We start from the raw sequence: 23,623 nt of genomic DNA, 5'->3' as shown, positions 1-23,623 counted from the left end.
CAGGTTTTCATTAGCAACAGAATTTAAATAAATAGTTAAATTTAAAATTAATTAAAATTATTGTATGCATTATACAATTAATTGTGAGCTAAAGTGCAAGAGACAATTGAAATATGCCATCAGATTTTTGGAATCAAACAATTCCAACCCATGGCAAATCCAACCACACTTATGTACACACAGCCTAACTCAACATCATGTAACTACAGATTAACACCAATGTAAAAATTATTGCAGTGGAAGTATTGGCCTAGAAAATTAATACACCATTTCCTTTATTTCTTCTTTTAGCTTGCAAGGATGACTCCTTTAAAAACTTTGATCGTTAACAAATATTTACTAACAAAAATACAACTCAAAGATTACAAAAATACATCTGTCATAATGCTTATATATTTCAGATAACAGGATTTACATTCCTACTTCTATTGCAGTATTTTCAACTACATAAACAAAATTGCAAGAAATAACTGGAGTGGCAGCTCGCTCAATACTTCTCTATTATAAGAAAAAGACCATGGAAATGGAATACCACTTTTAAAAGATACAATAGAAAAAAAACCCAAAAGCACCAACCCCTCCCCACAGAATAAGTTAAAGATAAGTTACAGTGTGTCACCTACATTTTCATAAAAACAAGATATATAGGGGAAAACTACATATTTTATCACCTAGATGTCACCACAAATTGATTATTCCATAGACAAGAGAATTAATTGTTAAAAGAAGGCTTTTTGTAAATTTGCCTCTTTATAATTTTTTGGGGGGTTGCCTGTTCTGTCTTACCTGTTTTGTCAATGAAAAAAGGAAGAAAGAATTACGACTTTTAGTAATATCTGGTTTATAACAAATACGTAAACAAGGCAAGCGGAACTATGAAGAGTGTTAGTGCGTATTTTAGTCTGTGACAGTGAATTTCATTTATTCAAATTCAATCATCAAGGAAGATGATGAGCTCTAAAATCCACGAAGAAGTCTAGAAACTTTAAGGTTTATAGCCAGATCAGTAAAACTAAACCAAGATCAAGTAGCTCTCACCCATCTCCACACTCAAAACTGCTGATTACCGACTCTTAATAGACTGAGAAAAGCAGCACTGAATTTTAGAAACTGGCAGTAAAATTTCTCTAGGTCCTGGCTTCTCTGGAAACAGGCTGTTGGCACATTGATATGAAATCATGGTGAAACTGAACATAACATTACTTTAGATTAAGCTGTGGAAAATGACATGGTTAATTTGCTGCATAATCTAAACCGGTAACACTTCTCTATTATACAAAGCTTGCTGCAATTTTATTACCAGAAATTACTGAAAACATTAAATTGGCTTTATTTTCTGTAAGATAAACCATATTAAACTGCAAGAAAAAAAAATATTTCAACATGGACTCACGAGTGTGGGGGAGAAAAAATAAGAAAGAGGTCGGAAAAAGAGATTCTGACAATTTCTTTGTCAAGTACCAGCCTCTTGGCAAAAAGCACACATTAAAATGCACTCCTGTGTATAGGTAGTACTAGTTCACATTTGATTGTCAGATCTGGCTAAGTGCTGCTCTTCAGCTTGATGTACAGACTAATATGCACAGCTGGGTGGTATAACACGCTGCTCATCTCTTATGCAAGAAGCTGTCACACAGATGTCAAAAACATCAAGTTGCTCACAAATACCTCCAAAAAGTGAAAAAAGAGAACAACTGAAGATCTGGCTATACCAGCTGGTTAATGTGTAAGTCTAAGCTCGGTTACACAAGCATTGCTTATGGGCTCTTCCAACATATAATCTCTGAAATAGGAAAAATAAAAATGCCTTTATTTGAAGTTTCCAGGCATCTGAAAAAAAGCATTCTTTAAACCTCATTTTTACATTTTAAAAATTATTGTGTAACAGCTTACTGAGGTACCAGTATTATGTTTCCTACACTTTAAGAACCAACGTAATCTTTACATATATACATTCGCGATGCCAGTATGTGAAAGAATTGTAAGTGCACCATCCCTATAATGTCACCATGTACTGGGCACTGCTCAAGAAACCCTGCTAAATGTTGTACTGTACCTGGGCCTTCAGAAATGAGAAAAATCTTTGCAATCTTTTTAGGCTGCTGTGAGTGTTAATGGATCTATTATATCTGACTCTGATAACTGGAAGGCAGACCAGAAGTACTAATGCCCAATTTCAGAGCATGTGATAAACTTCCTTCAGACATTAACAATCTCTGCTCATTTACTAGTAAAAAACAGGTTTATTAATGAGATGGTTGTAAACTTCAGTAAGAGAACTAGCAATAATTGAAATTTCACAATCACTATGGACAGTTTTTTTACTATGTTTCTTCATAACAGTAGAAGTAACATGGTGTATGTTACAGAGCAGAGGAAGTGATAGAAACACAATGAATATGTATCAAAGTCACAGGCCAAAATGCAGTTATACATACATGGTCTGTCATTTTCAAATTAAGTGGTACAAAGGAAGGTGGGACTTAATGGCATTTTCTACCCAAGAATCACCACCATGTAAAAAAACTTTTGCAGCTGAAGTATTTCGCTGCAAGGTGTCAATATCTTTCTCAAAAGATTTCATTGCTCTCCTAATTGTAAGACAAAAGTTCAATAGCTAGGCTATAAAGGCTTGTGAAGACGTTAGTGTTTCAAACACAGAATTCCCATATAGTCTCATCATCACACAAGTCAGAAGACAGTAGTCATTTTCCAATTTAGAGATCACTGTCTTGGCTGAAGCAATGTATGATGAAAACTATTTCTGCTGAAATCACATTGAAATATTACTGAAATTAGTTCTGACAATAAATGTAAGGCTGCAATGACTCAATAATTTCTAATATGGGAAATCACTGAAAACATTAATAGGAAAAGCTTGTTTCCTTCCCCAGTACTTAGCATAAAACACACTGAAAAATTTATGGAAGAAACTGCATTTTTTAGAACAAGGGACACTTCAGTCTATCATTCACCTCTAAAAAGATAACCCTCTTTGCTACCCTGCATTTCTCCTGAATTCTGGGAAAATACCAGTTTCACCGCATAATCTCTCTGGACGTGAAGCACCATCCTATCCAGGTGTAAACAGTCACACAAGTCCAAGACATGGACCAACACAACAGTGCCTACGAAGCATTTAAGAATGATAGTTTTTAGCTAAACAAGAACTACTCACCGTGATGAGCAGTTAAAACATACACTTTCTTCAAACTAGCAGACTGCCAAAAAACATGACTGAAAGTCACTAACCTGGAAAAGCCGATGTCATTATTCCTTAGAAAAGATTTTTTTTAAAGACATTGTTTTGAATCTTCTAACAGGCATGTTCCTGGTCTCTGAGTGGATGGCAAGCAACCTTTTTTCCAGCCACTAATTATTTACTTTCACCTTAGAATTAGCATTATGCAGAACAAAGAGAATGAAGTGCAAACAAATCATGCTATGAAAAACACATATGAAAGAAAACAATTCAAAGAAAAAATGAGTATCTTGCTGTTGCATTTAGCTTCCTACTTGAACAATTCTTCAATATTTATTATTTACAAATATTTCATAGACACACATGATATGTCTATGAAATATTGTCTCAGCAGATGGCTGGGAACTGACTGGACTCTTCAAGCTGGTGCTTGGCAACAGAAGCTTGCACTCGCTTGATGCAAAGAAAAGAGCACAACCAGCAAAACAATTCTGCATACTCTGAATTTTCTGATTCACTACCTGACTCATGTTACAGTGACCTAAAGTCCCACCTAATGTTGCCTTAATTTCATTAGGTCAATGTTGGGTTTTTTTTCAACTAATGACTGAAAATGCCCCTTTTTACTCCCCTCAACCCTTAGCAATCTTACAGCAGAGAGGTAAAAGAAATCTGAACTTTTTATCTAGGCTGAGTTTTACCTATCTCATGTCTAATCTGACAAATAATCTTAGCGAGGCTAAAGGAGGGAATAGGTAGGAGTGCAGGAGCAAGGCCTAACAGCTTTGAAACATCATCTCCATTCACAGCCTATGAAAACCCTTCTGCCTCAACTCTTTTCTAGAGAAGTTCTTAAAACACTGCCCTTTTTTCTTTTCCTAAGTTTTTCTAACTGCCTGCTGCAGCTTTTACACTTTTGAGAATATGACTAAGGAACAGAGCTAGTTAAACACTTCAGGGTTTTGTTTTTAATTTTTGTTTTCAATGCAGTCCAATGTGTTTACAGAAATTCTTGGTCAGCTCCTACAAAAAAGGCCTCGATTCAAAGCATAAGAAAGTATCATCTCTACCTCCACCATTGTTTTTCCCAATAGTCTTCTTTTCCAAAGGGTTATGAGGTCTAGCAAGGCACTCTGAGAATGCATATTGTCCTGAAAGAATCTGAATCACAAGTTCAAATGCAAACCTTTGATTTTCAAAAATCCCTCTTTTCTATTGGCTTCTTCCCCACATAAGAACATACATTAGGGCCTGTGTTTCTCTTTCATCTTTTGGGGTTTTTAATCAACTATATGAAAACATGGATTCCTTTCAAGTCATGCATGAAGAAATGGGGTAGCACTCTGAAGTGAGAGCTCAATGGCTTTATAATAAAGGAAGATTAAGCACTTTCTTCAGTAAAAATTTTGTGACACGAAAATAAAACCCCATTAGAAAAAAGTCATTGCTTTACAGGAACTTCCAACGCCTTACCTCCAAATATTCTTTCACGTTTTTAAAAAATGAAGAATTAAAAAGGCATACCCAATTTGGGATATTTTCTCAAGGAAGGAATGTGATTTTGAAATTAACATTTGTTTAAACTACAAGGCCTTCCAAGTGTTAACTATTAAAACTTCATAGCAACCAAGATCATTCAAGTGGCTCACTAAGACCAGCTATGTCAGAAATTAACCAGGAGTAATAAAAAAATATACATTCTAAATGCGCCATTACAGCTTCTATTTTTCCACTATCACATATATCAGATCCCAGAATTTTTTTTCTTCAAATTATTTCTAAGCTCCACTCATTAGAAGACCTTGAGGGACTGGCCGATTTACCAGTACCATTATTCCCAGGCTGCCCTTTGTTACACTCAAGTTTTACCAAAAGCCTTGTCTGTGCTACACTCTTCCGACAATCCAGCCTTGCAAAAATACTGGCAGACATCTGACCACACTGTACTATACTTTGCATACGACAGCTCCCCAACCCATAATACTATATGTCAAAAACGTTTCCATATTAAGGACAAAAACTTGCATTGTCATTATTATTATTCCATATAAATGCATATTAAATATATCTATGGCTACATAACCATGCTTAATTGGCATAAATCCATTTCCTAACTATACTACAACAAAGTATAAGGTTATTTAATGTAACTATTATGCACCTTGCTCACCCACTGAACAAACCAGTCCTGTTACACAAGTGGTAGGATGCAGCTCAAGTGATCTGGACATGAAAATTACATTATGTAAGGAACAATCTACTATAATGCAAAGACCTCAGGTCTAACACCAATACTTGTGACTGAGCAGCTGTCTGAAAGGCTGGTGTTTTTTCCTCAAAGGTACTGTTTGGTTTTGCTTACTAATTTCAACCTCTCCTGCCCCTTCTCAAAAATCAAGAGGCCCAGATTTTGGTTCACACGCACACGCAGACCAGTCATGCATATGCACAACATACTTGAACTGATGTAACTGAACTAGGAGTTAATTTATGCCTTGAAGCAGCTTACCAATGTGTGAAAAATGCCTCTACTACCTGCACCCCTTCCCTCCCCACCTTGAGTCTTAAGGGCCCCTTAATCACTGTTTTAACCTGCAGGAACATTGTTCTTTTGGCCAGTGGCTGTTAATGAAACAGAACTGGCACTTTTCTTACCCAGCTGAGTGTAGATTTGTCACGCATGGATTAACGTTTTAAATAATAATTAAGAAAAAAGTTTGAAATTATAAATTATTTAAACACAGCCACTTTTTTGCTGACAAAATGCCCCTAAGCCTTCTCAGTATACTTGTTAATAAAATTCTACCATCACTGCAAGCATCTTGACACTATCACCCATTTCTGGTTCCCTGTAATTTGTGCATCCTGGTTGGTAAAACGATCAGCTGTATTCAGTGAGAAGTAAGAACATTCAAACTTTATTTTAGAACAATGATCAAGTTTGAATCTGATCTCCAAGTCTTTAGTTTTCTTTTTATACGTATGGACAAAAGAGCACAGATGAACCTAAGGAAATGTTATAAACAATTGATACTTTTAAATCAACATGTTTGTGAATCACAAGGAATAGAGAACAACACTGGGCCATTTCTGCATGCCATTACTTGCATTGTTTCACTGAGAAATAGCCAACAGCTGCTGAGAAACTGAATTCTTAAACAAGCAGTTCTTAACCAGCTCACCTCCAAAGAACCAGCAGATAGGAACCTCAATGACTGTCACCAACAATTAATTCTGCATGATGTAGCAAAAATACCCCTATACACTCATTCCCAAAAAATTAAGCAGATTTGACCCTACGTGAAATACTAACCACCAATCTTTTATCAGATAAAAAATTCAATAAATATTAAAATCAGCTAAAATAAAACCACAGATTATAACAAGGGTTCATGCTGAAACAAGGATACATATATGCTTCTCACATTCTTAGGACACTAAGAAGTTACTGATGTTGTCTAACTTCTGAAGTCTATTACCAGGATGCAGTGTGATACTATGTAGCCTTACGAGCTGTTTCCCCTTGAATGGTTCAAGGAAACAGAAACATGAAGAATCACCACATTTTGAGAAGTATTCCATATCTGCAATGTGGAATTGTACAAATTTCACTGGGGTCTAACAGCTAATTAGCACAGCAAAGTAAAAGCAAACAGGCTGAGAATGAACCAGAGACCCCCAGGATGAAAACCAAGGGCTGACAAAGCTTGTCACGTAGATTCAGAACCTTTGTGACAGGCTTATAACTTCTGCAGACACAGAGAGAGAACTTTAAAACACGCACACACACACATGAGCAGGTCATGCTAACAGTTTTTCAGAACCAGCAAAAGATCAAAGATGCAATTAAATTTCGTACAGCCTTTCTTCATTTCCAGAAAACAATGAGCCTTGCAGAATTTATGGTCTATATAGGTTTTGATAGGTAATGGTAGAAATATTCAATATGTAATAAGAATACTTAAAAAAGTGGGAGGGGGAAATCTTTACGTGTTGAAGCATCACCCAGAAGAAAGAGCAGTCAAAAGTAAAGTGAAAAGAAAGTGGATACTTGAAAAAAAATACAGATATTTCCTTAAATACTTCAGTTTAGCATTAAATGTGGTTTCTAAAGTCCCCCTGATAACAGTGCCGAAGACAGTGTTAATGTAGAAAGAGCAGGCGCTAAGTGCAAATGCATGTCCCATGCATCGAATACAAAGAAGATCAATAAGGAGCTAGAGCATTAGATTTCACATACTGTAACTGTCATGCCCCCATTACATAGTATTTGAACATCTTCATAGGCCATTACTAAATTGTTGACTCTTCATATTTATTACAGAACTATTTTCCAGAGATTTTATTAGCACAATAAGCACTAAGAAAGTATAAAAGCACTTACAAACGTGGTGAAATTTGAAGAGCTTTACAGCCTTCCAAGACATCATATTTGATTACTTAGCTGTGCTCTTGACTCCATAATGAAAAGAGAGGAAGATGGTTGAAAGCCTTATAGATAAAAGGAGATGTATTCCAGGAACACTTTTCTCTTGTGTAAGTCTTGTTTCCCCAGATACGGAGCCAGTATGTTTTAAAGGAGGTATTTACAAGATAATTCTTGAGAGTATATGTCACAATTAGCAAAACCACTGCAGAGGGAAAGCACAGAAGGGGCATGCTAATTCCCTCAGGATTTAGCTGCAGAGGCAGCACCACGATTCCTGCTTCTGCTCTTCAATCTTTGCGATTTGTTTTCAAGGACATGATAAACACAGATTTTCCTTCAAACATTTCTCACACTAGAGGAGCCTCTGAGCAGAAGCTTTGTTTAATTCCCCTTCCTCTCCCCAAAACAATTTAAAGGCAACCATCACTGATTTGTTATCATGGTTACAACAAATTTGGTGTCATACAAATTGTCAACTTATTTCCAAAACAGCACGACCACTGAGATGCTGTTTTGAAGCTACATAGAGTACAATGTTAATAAAGTTGTTCGTGTTTTTTTTTGTTTTTACAAACTATTTCACAGACATAGTAATTACAGATCACATTATATTCATAAATTTAACATGTATCAATGTTTATACAAGAACTTTCAATGGCAAGAAGTGCTATTTGTAATATTTTATTATACGAGTAACTGGTGTAATAAATGCACAGACGTTGCTTTGTATTTATAATGCAGTAACTTGCTAATTTTGCATAAATGATGCCATTGTTCAAATAATGGTACTAACAGTTATTCAGAAAACCTACAGACTGCAGCTGTTGCATCAACTTCATAGTAAGACAGCTATTAATGAAACACTTGAATTTTGGCATACAAGTTTAACGATACTGCTATATGTGGTTTGCAGAAAGGTGTGGGGAGATTGTAACAAAAAATATTTAAAGAAAAAAACCTCACAGTGAACAATCCAAATGTAGTGAACGATTCAAACTTAGGTAATTGTTTAGTTTGAAGGCTTCGCTTTGTTCAAAGCCTCTGGAATAAGCCACATGGGGCACAGAAAGCTAACATTTAACATTTTAGCTGGCAGACAATGATTAGCAAAATTCAGGGTCTGAAAGAAGGTTAGACAAGTTCAGACCACAAACAGGGAACACAATTTAAAAGAAAGGATAATTACCCATTGGAGATCATCACTGTGTGAGATGAATTTTCCCTCATGGACATTCTTTTTCACATTAAGTTTGGATATTTTACTAAATGATACATTTTAGTAGAGTGGTTCCCAAACTGTTTAGACCAGCAGACTGCAATGAATCACTCATATTTCCTGCAGAAATTCTGCACATAGAGCCTAAGCAAATAAACTGGAGGCAGTACAGCCACACTGACCGAAAGCTTGACGCATCATATTCCTCAGTTTGGTTTTGATTCATCACTTTGCCAGTCACCAGTGGTCAGTGAACTGGGAGACCCTGGTCTGGTTCTGTAAGAATATATTTTTCTGAAGTCCTGAAGCTGGTGCTGAAAATTCTCGCCTGCCTCACAACTCAGGCAAACTTACACAAGACTTTGTCGGGATCTGTATTTCATAGTACTTGGAACATTTACAGTAATACCATAAGGTTAAAGAACTACAACTGAAGGAAGGAATTCTCACTTTCCTGTCACTCACATTTTATTTTTAAACTGTCTTTGCATAATTGAAAGAATAAGCATAATGTATACTAAGAGAAAAAATACCAGAGCACTGATCTGGTATTAAAGTAGACAAGTTACTTTTTATGTGATTTCCTTTATTCCATCACAGCAAAATTTCATAACACAGATTAACATTTTCCTTAGGCATATATTTGTTGAGAAAACATAGCAAACCTTACTTTTTCAAATAATGATGTTTTAAATAAGCAATCCTAACTCTTGCCTTACTAATTCCATGTATCAATGTTATTTCTTGTTAACTTTTCCCCCTCCGTTGCAATGACCGGGTGTGATTTTTGCAGAATAGCACTACTCCACTACAATGGACATGAACAAAAATTATTTCTTAAGTCTTTTGAGTACATTTCTTCAGGGGAACTTCTGTCTATCCTTTCTCCCCGTATACTTATATTCCTAACTGTAAAAAACAAAACAAAAACAAAACAAAACCAACCAAAACCCTAGACTCATACAAGTGCATATTCTTAGTGCCAAATTTAATAAACAAACAATTCCTATAAAAACTACTAACTCATTCCCGAATGGTCTGGATTCATTGTCTAAATAAACGAAAAAGTGAAGCAGTCATTCTGATCCATTAACAGATACTAAAGATGTACCAGGCTGATAAGAAAATACACAAATGTTTTATCAACTGTGTGGTAACATGAAAAATTGAATCCATTAAATGATCTAATAAAACAACAAGAAAAAAAAAGCACCAAACAGACTGTTTTGTTTTGATTTGTTTTAAGAAGATATTTGCATATGTTATATAAGATCATCAAAAAGCCCACAAGTAAATTAGTACAAGGGAAGAACAGGGATGGTGAGGTGAGGAGCGGTAAAAACCCTTTATAAAAAGAGATAAACACATGCAAAAAAAAAAAAAAATCCAAAAAAGGGAAGTGCAACTTGACGAAGATTGTTCTGAACTATCATCAAAGGCATGCAGACAACTCTCTATCCAAACAAAAACACTGCAGACACCTTAAGATACTGAACTCTCTTGCTTTCTTAGAGGACATTTCGAAGACACAACTAAATTTCATTTCCTTCAGACTGTCTACAAGGGCTACAGTCAACTATTTTATAATCTGATACGGTGGTTCGGTATGTTAGGGTACTCTCAACTTGAAAATGAAACAACTATGCCACCCTTCTTGACACAAAGTGTGCATGTCTGTGTTAAAACCATCTGAGTGACAGCAGCTCAGATTCATTAATAAAGGAGGCTGAGGGCAAGGATCTGCCATTAAGAGAAAGCTGGCAGGGCCACCTTTGTTCTTACTTGCTGGCTTAACATGTATTACTTCCCCTTCTACAATGCAGTTACTACAGCATAACTAGAATTCAGGAACGGCTGTGTGAAGAATGAATGAACAATGCAGGATTTAAAGAAAAAAAATACTGGGACAATTTTAGAATCAGATACTATCAAATGATTATAAGAGTTGTTTGATACATTTATCATTTAGTACTACATATGCTGCAAATCCCGTCTAAAGTAGATGGGACAAAGGTTTGATGGTCTCCATGCAGAGCAAGATTTTCATATGCCAAATGTCTCAAATCACAGTTATTTGAATTAATTCATTATATAGGAATTTCATTAGATTTTTTCTTAGAAGTATAACTAAAAATGACTACCTTTACCTAATAATTTTGGGAACCCTTAACTCTATTTGTCCTTGCCAGTCCTTGTGAAAGAACCATAACAGGGATCCCTACCACAGCATTTATTCAAGGACCTCTTCTTTTTACTTCCATCAAAACAATTTTTAACATACTCATTTCCATCTAGTAAAGTGCAAAAAAGGCAAGAGCTGTTTCACGCAGGTGTCCCATCTGTATTTTCACACCAAGCAGAGCAACTGAACATCAGGACAGCAGAAAGATCACCTTTACATGCATATGAAAATTGTACCTCTAGAACATCGCAGAGAGATCAGTATCAAAATTTATAAAGCTTTACAACAGTCTTTTGTAGCATGCCATGGGTAAAGACAGCGTTCTCTAATTTCTACAGCTCCTCCTTCGATTTCTTTTGTTCTTTAAGTTGAGAAGTTAACTGTTCTGTGCTTGCAAGTTTTCAATGGTCTATTACAAAAAGACTCAAATTTGTTTGCATTACACACCACAGGGATTAAAAAGGAGTTAAAATATATCTATTCAAAACTATTGTGCAGAAAATAGCTGTGTTGTACAGGGCTTAGGCTGTGACCCGCTTAACTTTATTCATAGAATGCACAATCCATCACGTACAAAAGCACAGAGGAAAATGTGAGGTGTTCGTAAGTACTGCTGTTAGTGAAAAATTCTGCTAATTATTACACCAAATAAGCATAGTCAACAGGCCAGAGCTGTGAGAGGGCATGTTTCAGGGCATTAAATGGCTGCCTTGGATGGAGATGAATATATTACACTATGCCCTTTAACAATAAAACAATTTCCCTGACACTTACAAAGCCAGGCAGCAACAGCAGCACAGATGAAGAGCTCAAGCCTGTACTGGGCATTCAACGATGTTTCAGTGCCACCTAGTGACGTATACTTTAACTTCATTGTCTCAAGATATATAGTACATGAAAAGTTCAAAAGCTAATTCAGCTCATGTGTGGCGTCCGCACAGTGCGGAAGAGAAGCCTCACTCCATGCCAAGAAAAGGCAGAGAGAGGTCATGATGACACGAACTCCTCCCTTTCTTTATAACTAAAACATGCACTTCCTTAACTAGCGAATAAAGCCTTATATACATTTTACAGCCCGCTCTTACAGTTAAACAAAAAAGAAAATAACAGTTTTGCAGGAAAGGACAAAACCCAGTATATTTAGAAGGCTGTACTATGCACATGCTTAGACAGCTTGGATATTTTACAAAACTGAATTCAGGAAAATATCCATCAGCTTAATAATTTTTAAAAATTTTTTGGAATTTACTTTATTATGTTACCTGGAGTGCTTTCACAGCTTAAGAAAGTGTTTTAAAGACTAAACTCTGCATATTCATTCCATGTTCACATTTTGACCATCCGTATACTTCTGTATCTATATACCTATTAATTACCACTGCAAATGAGATTACATCAATTTAACATCTCTATTATCTTACTGAGCTTCTGATGAATAGTACCATAGTTGAATGGTACTAACTGAATTTTGCAGTAAAACCGAGTTCAAGAAAAGCTGCAAAGAGGCAGAAATACACTTTATGCTGAATGTAAATTAATGTGTGCATTGAATACCAGCACAATTGTGTACCAATGCAAAAAACAAAACCAAACCAAAAAACAAAAAAAACAAAACCAAAACAAACAAAAAAACACCAAAAAAACAAACAAACAAAAAAAAAAAAACCAAAAAAAAACACAAAAAACAAAACCAAAAAACAAACATAAATTTAGACCTCGTAGCAGCCTTCCAGTATCTGAAGGGGGCCCATAAGGATGATGGAGAGGGACCCTTCATTAGGGACTGTAGTGACAGGACAAGGGGTAACAGGTTCAAACTTAAACAGGGGAAGTTTAGATTGGATATAAGGAAGAAATTCTTTCCTGTTAGGGTGGTGAGGCACTGGAATGGGTTGCCCAGGGAGGTTGTGAATGCTCCATCCCTGGCGGTGTTCAAGGCCAGGATGGACAGAGACATGGTTTAGTGCCAGGTGTCCCTGCTCATGGCAGGGGGGTTGGAACTAGATGATCTCAAGGTCCTTTCCACCCCTAACTATTCTATGATCCTTCTACTCTATGATCTTTACACCCTTAGATCATGTTAAAAGAACAGATGCTAATATAATCCCTGGCATTAATCTCTGCATTATTTCATAAGATTTTTACAGGAAAGACAAGTCTTTATGTCCACTAGTCATTTAGCACATGAACACCATTTATTTATGGAGACTTTACATATAGAAGAATAAATTAAAAATTCTGCATCTGAATCCCACATCTATCACCACAAAATGGACAGCAATGTATCAATACTTTATAGCACTAATTTCAGCCGAAATATCCTTCAACAAAGCTGCTTCAACAAAGCTGCTTCCTATTACTGGCACTAAATTGCCACTTCAAGCACAAGAGTTTAGTGTTCTTAGCTTCATTAAGGTAAATGAAGTTAATATATCTTATGGTACATTTTTGAACTGCATACTGCAGAACAAGGGAACAAAATCTGAAAAAAAGAAAAAAAATCTAAAATTCCCACAAGGCAGACTTATTACTAGAAGAGGACTCTAAATGCCTGTTCCAGTTCAAATACCTATCTCAAAACCTAAAGAAAGATGCTTAAGAGACTGCTTTAAAAATAATTTCTTCAAATTCTGAAGCAGCAAGGAGAAGTGTGAGTGAGAAGAATGAAGAGGAGTAATAATAACTTTTAAAACATTGCTCATGAAACATTATACTGGCCCAAACAGATCTACAATTGCAGAAAAGGTATGTCTAATGTAATTTTCCTACTCCAAACTCAGTGAAATCAATATATAAGATTTGAACAATGTTTTGCACATGTGCAAATCCTGACTGTGACAGGGTCTTGACCCTGAAGATTTTATGATGAACAAAGAATCTTCCTCACTTATGTATCTGCATCAAAACCCACGGTGAAAACTGGAAGAATGAAAGAAGATTCTCTTGTGAAAATTCTCACCTAGATGGTTATATTAACAAAGCACAACTTTACGGATTAAATCTACAGTATTAGGCAAATAGTTAGATGCAAAGTGCCTAAATAGTGCAGCACTAAAAAGCCCTTTGAAGCCCAACTGGGAAAATCTTCACACAGTGAATGGGCAGCACATTGTAACTAAGTTTGGAAACTTCTACTGCAAACATACTTCAGTGTTTTAATCTATACCCTGCCTTACGGTCTAAACTGCTGCCACAAGAATCAACATCGTCCCTATTTTAAATAGCAAATGAAAAATGAAGATAATCTTGTTCCTTACATGTCATGTAGAATTCTACTCGTGGCTTTTCAAACTACACTTCCAGTTTTGAAGGAAGTATTTGCACTTCCTGGAGTACTTTCACTGCTGTCACATCTTGGAAAGCTTATGAGGAAGACTGGAGGAAAGAGGCACTGATACAAAACAATGAACAACGGTCTAACAGTTAAGGAACTGTAGAATCCACAAGAGGCAAAAGGTAGTATGACAGCAAAAGCCAACTGTAATTCCCTGTTCACCACAGCGATTAAAAAAAAAGCATTCCAATGTGTGATGACCACTAAATTATATTATTACTGTCCAAGCTTTTAAGAATCTATCATAATTTTATTGCTTTTACAAGAATACTTTATTTTCTCTAACAGCGGTTGTGTTAGAAAGAAAGAGGATTTAAGCTGGAGTTACTCCAAATCAGCATGTTCTAAGTTTTCATCCAAAAACATCCCAAACTACTAGCTGCCTTGAGAAATACATGTAGATTTACTACCGCAAAATGGTATCTGGACCTCTGAAAGCTAGGGGTATGATACTTTACTAGATTCCATACGCAACCTTAAATGCTGCATACTTTCCAATGCCATCCAAGAAGAAACAAGAAATATGGGGCAAATTTTTGACAGCGGAATGAGGCCACTTGGACTTCTCCTCAGTTCTGTCCCCATCCAAAACATCTCTGATCACACCCACAAGCATCAAGTTATCAGTAGTCTAGTTCTGCAGCCCATATCAATTTCACAGCCACAGAGGAATGCTTCTCAGAACACCTATCACCTGCAAAACTTTTTACCTTAAATAAAACTCATCCAAGAAGAGAACATATCACATTAAATTTCTGTCACATTCCTTTTGCGTCATTCATGTATTTGCAGGAATATAGCATTTTTCCTTTGCAGTATACCACCCTTTCCTCCACAAGATTAAGATTCTTTCCTTTAAATCTGGAAAAACTTAACTTGCCCTTATACTTTAAGAAACATTTGACTGACCAATGGTCAATTGGTCAGCTGCGTAGACCACATTCATAATCATTCCATATTCTCATGGATGCTGATGACTTACGAATATTGAATGGCTACCCAAGCTGAAACCATCTCTAAGAAATCAATCGCTAAGCATTTTTGTTGAAACTGACAAAAGCAGTAAGCAAGGGGAGAACACTAAGCAAAAACAGTAAACCACAGTTTTTAGTATCTACTTCCAAGGAATTATCTGCCACAAAACAGTAAAAAAAAACAACCAAAAAACAACCTCACTGATGACTTGAAGCAAGAAATTCTAAAATTGTGATGTTCGCTTTTCAATATATTCATTTCTTGCAATAGCAAAAGTAGCTTGAGAGTAGTCAGTTTTACTTCATTTTCAACATTAATTTGCTTTCACTACATGACATGACAGAACATTAAATACAAACAGGTTTATCACAGTAATACAAGCTTCATACAGTCATACAGTATTTAAAAAAAAAATCCATTTAATGTCACCTTTGTTTTATTTCTTTCCTATAACTGAACGCTATTTTGAATGCATTTAAGGGGGAAAAAAGCCTCTAATAAAATTCATCTCCTCTTCAGTATAAAAATTAAGTTGTTATTCTATGCTTCCAATACAGCAATTTCCTTTTAAAATTATGTGGAAAGTCAAGCATGACATATTCTAAAAAGTGCAATTTAAGTAATACCAACTGTTCTGCAATCATAATCTGCAGGTTCCTCCCCTAAATAGAAACAAAACAACAGCATATAAAAATAGTATCATGCACTTTAAGCACTTTGGACTTCAATAAAATTAATTTACTCCCATGACACTGCTCAGCAGTGGAGAGAGCAGGAGGTAGAAGGATGCTGTTTCTTGCTTTCATGAACCTTTGAGTATAGCCACAGTACAAGTTTCTTTCAGACTCAATTATCAAGACAGCAGTGTTTGAAAATCCAGTGTAAAACCAGATTAAAGTAAAGCAAGAGTGATTCTGAGCAGAGTGATTCTGAGGTCAAAATGTACATTTGGTTAATATTAAACATTATATTATCATCCAATTATTAATCCTGAATTTAGTAAGTTTTACATTATGGTAGATATAGAATGACATCAACACCAGATTATACTCATGAAGTCTTGAAAATTGTCATGCATGACAGTAGATTCACAGGTTCTGAAATTTGGTATAAAATAGGTAAACTGAAATTCTTATTTGTGAGTCCCAAACAACTGTTTTAATAATAAGCAACTTACAAAGAAATGCTGTCAGTTATTAAGGAAGTTTTCCTATCAAAAGATATGCTATATTACACTTGGTTTTATCCACCTTACTGCAGAGATAATCTCTCTTCTGCTGTCAGGATGCTTTTGCTATATGTAAATATTTAATGTTATTTCCATCATTCACTCAGTGCTCATACTGCCTGTTCAAGCATCTATTACTGCCTGCTAGACACACTTGAGGATAGCAGTTATTCATGTCTACTGCTCAGTCATATGCAGGCTCCACTTCTCAAAGGTTCTTCAAAGTTCAATAATTCATTAAACATTGTGCACAAGGTCTGTATCATTTGAAGAAATGCCCAACTCTAGAGTATGCAAAACTAGGATGTGACTTGTGCAAGTGTATGCACAGAATCGGCTACAGCAGTTTATACAACACCAAGACTACACTTTCACTCAGGGTTCTGTTAGCAATTTAAGTTACAGAAATAAATTTTACATTACCAGAACTCCCAGGTATGAAACGCAGATGTTAACAGGGGTATACTGAGTGCATTTTAATTAAGTCTCTGAAAACAAATCTGAATAAACATTAGCAGTCGGTTTTACCCCTACTTGTAGTTGCGCATGTCACAACTTTTGCATATATCTTTGTATGTATTTGTAACAGATATATATGTAATACAAGATTTCATCATTAATATTATGACTTGATGCACCTTTCAATAAAATACCTTAGAAATCAGATTTCCAAACTGCTGAAGTCCTGTTAAGCCAACAAGACAAATTGCCAGAGTCATCAAAACGCTTGCCTAAGATTAAACAGGTCTCTTCAAATCAGTCTCTCAGTTTGTATGTAACAAAGAATCTGGATATCAGATAGAGAAAATGAAGCATAATATTTCTTAATCTATAGACTTTCACCTGCATACAAAATGTCTAATGAAGAAAATGCAGGGTTTTCATGATATTTAAAGCTGGTCTGCTTGTTCAATCTTTTAAGACTTAAGCAGAAGCACATAAGCAGTCAGAGCCTAAAAAATTCCTATTCAAAACAACAAAAGAGAAGCCTTTAACAATAAGATACCTGAAACATAATACTGTCATAATTTATAACAAGAATGTTGTTCAAAATAAATAGCTAGATGAGAAGCAGGACAGCCTAATGGTCTGAAACACCTTCTGTTTCAAAACTCAGTTTTAAAGGGATTCTTCTTAATTTTTTGTTTTTATTTTTTTTTAGTAAATATCACAAACAGACCATCCCAGAAAGAGCAAGACAGCACAATTATTCTTTCTATCCCAATGGACCATCACCCTTTACGAACATATGCCAGGATCCAGCTATTCATCAATGAGGCTAGGAGGAAATGAAAAAGGTTCTGTTTTTCAGTTAACATCCTTAATGTAAATTAGGGTTAAATGTGAATAAAATTAATATTTAATCAATTGAAAAACTTCCATTCCTTTCTTCTTTTTAAACACTAAAACCTAATTATAAAATAATGTAAAACAAGTGTAAATTTAAAAGAATCATTTTGAAGATTTGCATTAATAGTTCAAGACCTACTGACACTAAAGAAAAAAAGGGGAATCCCAACATTATGTTGCTTCAAAGTAACATGTGATTCTATTCCCTGCCAAGAGACAGAAGGAGCCCAAAGACAAGGGGGAGTGTTGCAGTAGAGAAGAAGGGAGAGACCAGCATGGAACAGCATTGCCGGAAGACAACAGAGCAAGGCTGACCTCAGTTAAAAAGGCAGCCCAGGACAACTGCAGGACTGGGGAGTGCTGGGGAGGAGAAACTCAATGATCAAACTTCTAGAACAGGGTCTCAATATATTTTACTTTACATATCACCATGAAATAAAAAGTTCATGAATATTGGGTTGTGCCCTTATATGACAACTGTGATGCAGTGTGATACACAGAAAATAGCTCAAAACTAGGGAAAAAAGCATCTGACATCAGCGCAATACTTCTCCAAAGTCTTGCAGTTCTTACACAAACTAAAGTGCTGCCCTCTCAAACTGCCCTTATGAAATCCCACACGAAGTGAATCCTGCGTGCCTGCAGGTTTTGCACTGTGGTTACTGTTACGCCATCCCCATTTACCATCAGTTAACATGCCGTCATATGGGGAAGATAACAATCATTCTCCATTCTAACACAGAACTTTTTATGTGTTAGAAAAAAAAACAACACATAAAAGCTCAGATTTTGATAATTTGTATTCCCATGAATGGCAACTTCATTGCAAATAACTGTCGTGTTTTAAGCGCTGAATGCAGGACACTGAAGGGGCCCACTCCACCATTCTTCTCAACGCAAACTTTGAACTCTACCAAGGTTAGAAGTTTTTTCCACAAACAGTAATGAAATTCAGAATCTCTGAAATGTTTCCTATTCCTTTCTGGAACATAACTGAAGCAATTTGTCACTTACAAGAAACGTATACAAATGAAAGACAAGAGTGAGCTTTCATGGGAAGCAGCAGTCACACAGGGTTAGCATTTGAACGCTGAAAAGCCAAATCCAAGAACTTTCAAGTCAGTTTTTGACTACTCAGAGTTGAAACCTTTTCTTTTTCTCTTACACCTTAAGACTTCCCCCTGCATGTACTAAACTTCAAGAGAATTCTAGTCAAAAGAAGTTATGACCTACTTAAAAAAATCCTGGCTTTTCTGAGGAGGCAGCATGTTCTGTGAGAAATAGTTATGTGAGTTAACAGAGTCAATTACAGTATTAACATCATTCACCAAAGAAACTCAGCAGCCCTATCACTAAAGCATGCCACTCCAAAAAGTTTGGTATTACTGAAGTCAACACACCATTAACAGACACCACGGCTCAATCTCACAAAACTGTACTTGAACATAATGCAATTTTCCCTTCCAAAGAGAAAATGCAGAACTAGTTGAGTACAACGATTAACCCTCCCAACCACAGACAAGTTCAGTTGCGCTGTACAGCATGTATCTCCCTGGAACAAGCACAGGTGGTCATTTCCTTTAACCCCTGCTCAAGTCAGAGACAAGAGAGAGAGAAAAAAGTTTTTAGTAAATAGCATCAGCATAAGAATGAGGCAATCAATTTCTCTGCAAAGTATTTATTTTCAGTACAAAGAGCGCAACTCTCCACCAAAACTATAAAGGTTTATTAGACTTGACCATCACAATGTTAGCATTTTCTTAAATTCCTTCGTCTAGTTATTCAACTTCTGCTAACTGAACTTTACTAATGCCTAGGAAAAGGAAGCAGTCTTATTTCCTGTCAAATAAGAGGTTTTCTTGATCCTTTCCTCAATCACTTTGTTCACATGGACTTTGTTGACTGTACTCTACCATACAACATTTTAAAACTTGAATCCCAATCAGGGCTACCCTCATTAAAAATATAACCTTTCACCTTCTATGAAGCACTACTAACATAAATTACATTTTGTTGTAGCCCAAAGGTGATAAGAGATGAGAGCAGCATAAACAAGATATAATACAAAAGCCAGTTGGGTCAGCCTTTCATTACAGCCCTTTCAAAAGCTATTAATCTTGCTTGTAGTCAGTAGGCTGAAAATAATTGCTCCTTCTAACCTCTGCTGTACCCAAAAGTAGCAATAAGGACAGGTCATGCAGGACACAAACAATTCTTTGTCCTCACAAAGCCAATTCAAGTGATTTCAGGTGAACATCATGGCATGTTACTTCAGATCTCACTGACAGGAGGAATCTCAAAAGTATCAGTTGTACATTATGCTATGATGTATCAACTGCATTTGGCCATGATACACCACAAAGAATGGATAAGAATTAATCACAGTAAATTCAAAGCAACTATAAAATAGTTCTGTAGCTTTTAAAATGTGAACAGAAAATGCTATTCATCAAGTCCCACTTAATTTATTTTTCAAATCGGGGTCCACATTTAAAACACTGTAAGAAGAAAAGAACCATACTTATCTTTCATCCTACACAGTGTGTCTTGGCTGTCTTCTGGCCTACAGGAATAAACACTGGCCTTTACCCCATTAAGAGAAAAAAGATTTGCATGCCGGTAGGGAACATGAGGACTCTAGAAATCATACATCACTAGACAGCAGCTCAGTAAAAAAACTGAACTTGATAATCCAATGATAGTTGTAAATGCTGTCAGGAGAATAGACAGTTACTTCAAAATTACACGTTAAGGAAAGCTTGCTGACAGTAGCAAGCTACTAGCAGATCTGTGATGAACTGGATGCACAAAAAGTACTTCTCCAAATGGTTGCTTAAAACAATGGAGCATAAGGCATATGCAGATGGTTCTAGAATAAAGTGAATTTAAATACTCCCTGAGAGTTCTGCCAACTAACAGCAACCTAGTGCTTATTCATCTGAATTAAATAGCTAAGTGATAACAAGGAGCGGAAAAAAAAAACACACAAAAAAAAAAAAACACAAAACCAAAAACCCACAGAAATTTTGGGTTGTGCAACATAAGCAAAATTTTACACCACATTTAATCACATCAGCATTTTACGTGTAATTGGGAGAAACCACGTTCACAGTATGCAGAACAACAAAGATTCCTATCTCACGAAGGGACTCTAAGAGCTACTGTAAGATAAAGAACATTGTGGGACACTAATTGAAACATCAGTGCTGCTTCTTTTTTTAACCTCCTGGTCAACTAGCAAGCCAATTACACACTGAAATAGCCAATCCCTATTAAAGCCCATTACAAATCTTCTGCTGAAATCTCTGAAAAGGAAACAAAACATTTAATGCGCTAGTATTACTGCTAGAGAGAGAGGGAGGGGAAAACCCTAACAGAACAACACCCCAAAACAAAATCCACTTCCCATCATATTTTTGTAGTAATATCTAGATTTCCTAAAGCTTTCTGGGGTAAGGCATGACCTTGCTACTATTATTATAAAGTACTAACCAGTAGGATATGCTGTTAGAACAGACCTAGAATCAGAAGAACCTCTTATTGAATAACCAGTGCAATTTCCTAATTTTGCTTTGAGTATGACCACATCAAACAGTTGTCCTAAGGCTTATTTGCCCAGTCTACCTCCAAAATTGTCTCAAGACTTAAAAAAATAAAAAAAATAAAAAAAAGTCTTACATTAGAAATTTCAATCAAATATTTATTTTGTCCCTGGCATATCATATAAACAAAAACAGTCTGTTGTAACACAGTGACAACTGCAGATGCAAGTAGAAAGGATAATATCTGGTTAAGTCTGGATCCAACCAAAATGAGTATAATGCCAGCAACTTCAGCCTGTTACATCACCCTGCATCACACCTACCTGTACTGATGAAGAAAATCAGTGTGATTAAAGAAAGTAGGTTCAGTGCCTAGCTCTATGACTTTCAAGCAGCTCAGGGATTTGCCCAAGGACACAGCCAGATATGCCAGGAAAAGGGAAAAAAAAAAATAAAAATAAGGCAGATAACTGCAAAAGAAATAGTAACTAACATTCTAACATTCAAGAAAACAAAAGTAACTCTGAAGGAGACTAGAGACTAATGGAACTACAGATATTTTAGACATCTACCCTCACTCAAGCAGTGTGAAAGGACCTAGAAAAAGGTCTAATGCTTTAGAAATCTCTCCCTTCCCCCTTCAAATAAAAGTAGGCATTTCAGTATTTCAAAGAACTAGTCACAAACCCAAGTACAAGCCAGTCCTTATAAAATACAATGACAGATTTTAGTAGTAGGCAACAATGATTTTGTCTACCTGCATCTTTCTTTTGGTACTTCATGGCCAATTACAATAAAAGTTGCTCAACAGGATGCATACATAAAAAAATTCCTGTCACAGAGCAAATGCAAATTTAATTACTTCAAGTTAAACCTTCCATCTTGTCTAGAGGTCCTTCAAAAATGCAACTGTAAACAAGCACTACATTGCAATCAGGTGTCAAGAGCTTATTTGATCTCTTACAAAATATGTCACAAATCACTGGCAGAAAGTGGGTCGAGAAGGAGAACAAAGGAAAAAGCTGTCAATGGACTAGGTAGCTCATGTGAGCGTGCCTATTAGTGCACTGGATCTTTCTGCTCCTGTCTAATGCTGTCCATATAAAACCTTCTTAGTTTGACAGTGTTCTGTTATCCTGCATTGATATAATTTTTCTGAAGAAAAAAAAAAAAAAAACTGTGAAAAGGAAAGGAACTGATAGACTAACCAGAGAAACCCTTGAAGATAGCCAAATTATTTTGCTAAAGTATCAGTTTTGTGTTATTCTTCATTTCTTGTATGTTACATAACTTCGAAAAAGCTCTGCATTTCTGAGAAAACAATCACATAAAAGCTGGAAGCAAATTACTCTGCAGCAGAATTAAAATGGCCCCAGACAAGTAAGAGGTAACATGTTCTCTTAAGACAAAACACTATAATATTGTACAACTGGCTGGAAACAAAGCACATGTATGCGGTGTGTACATTTCACCTTTCCTTTAAACATTAGGTACTTTGGACGACTAGAGGCAAAACACCAGACAGCACTCTGCAGTTTTCTGATGGCCTTAAAATTCTAGTAGATCACTGCTCATTATGAATCCCAAAACTAAAACAGCTCAGAATGGACAGCTTAAACAACAAAGTATCAGTAATGCTAAGAAATTTGTGATTGCGCAACTACAAAGATATACCTCTTATGGCATGGTGGATACACAGAAGAACTGGGTATTTTGAGTAGAAGAAAGCTCCAGAGGCATGTAAGTGCACAGTTTCCTGTGTACATTCCATTAAACCATTTACTGCATTGTTAATAACCTAATAAAAAATTCATAGAATCATAGAATAGTTAAGTTTGGAAAGGACCTTAAGATCATCAAGTTCCAACCCCCCTGCCATGGGCAGGTACACCTCACACTAAAGCATATCACAACAATCAGCACTGCTGTGTAAACTGCTCAGATCTGTACAAATATGAAGTGAAAAACAAGACAAAAGTAAGAAACTGTCCACATTCCTAAACTGAGAAGGGACAGTACATTATTGGACAAGGCCTTATTTTCCTTCCTACACAAGCTGCTGTTTTCCCTAATTAATCAGACTAATTAAAAGTATGTCATATTCACCAAACTGGTCAATTTAGTTTAGCTATTCTGACTGGAAGATATGCATCTCAAATACACTT

At 36.0% G+C, this 23,623-nt stretch overlaps 1 protein-coding gene across 6 annotated transcripts in view; it reads right to left on the bottom strand.

Annotated features, from left to right (window-relative positions):
• Positions 1 to 23,623, bottom strand: part of FTO (FTO alpha-ketoglutarate dependent dioxygenase) — a 245,058-nt gene that overhangs the window by 201,897 nt on the left and 19,538 nt on the right. The window lies entirely within an intron of this gene.

This window comes from Pezoporus wallicus, unplaced genomic scaffold (genome assembly GCF_028554395.1).
Source record: "Pezoporus wallicus isolate ANWC-B61680 ecotype Strahan unplaced genomic scaffold, APGP_CSIRO_Pwel_v1 contig_13784, whole genome shotgun sequence".
In the NCBI taxonomy this organism is placed as follows: domain Eukaryota; kingdom Metazoa; phylum Chordata; class Aves; order Psittaciformes; family Psittacidae; genus Pezoporus; species Pezoporus wallicus.
This window is presented reverse-complemented; position numbering and strand designations above follow the sequence as displayed.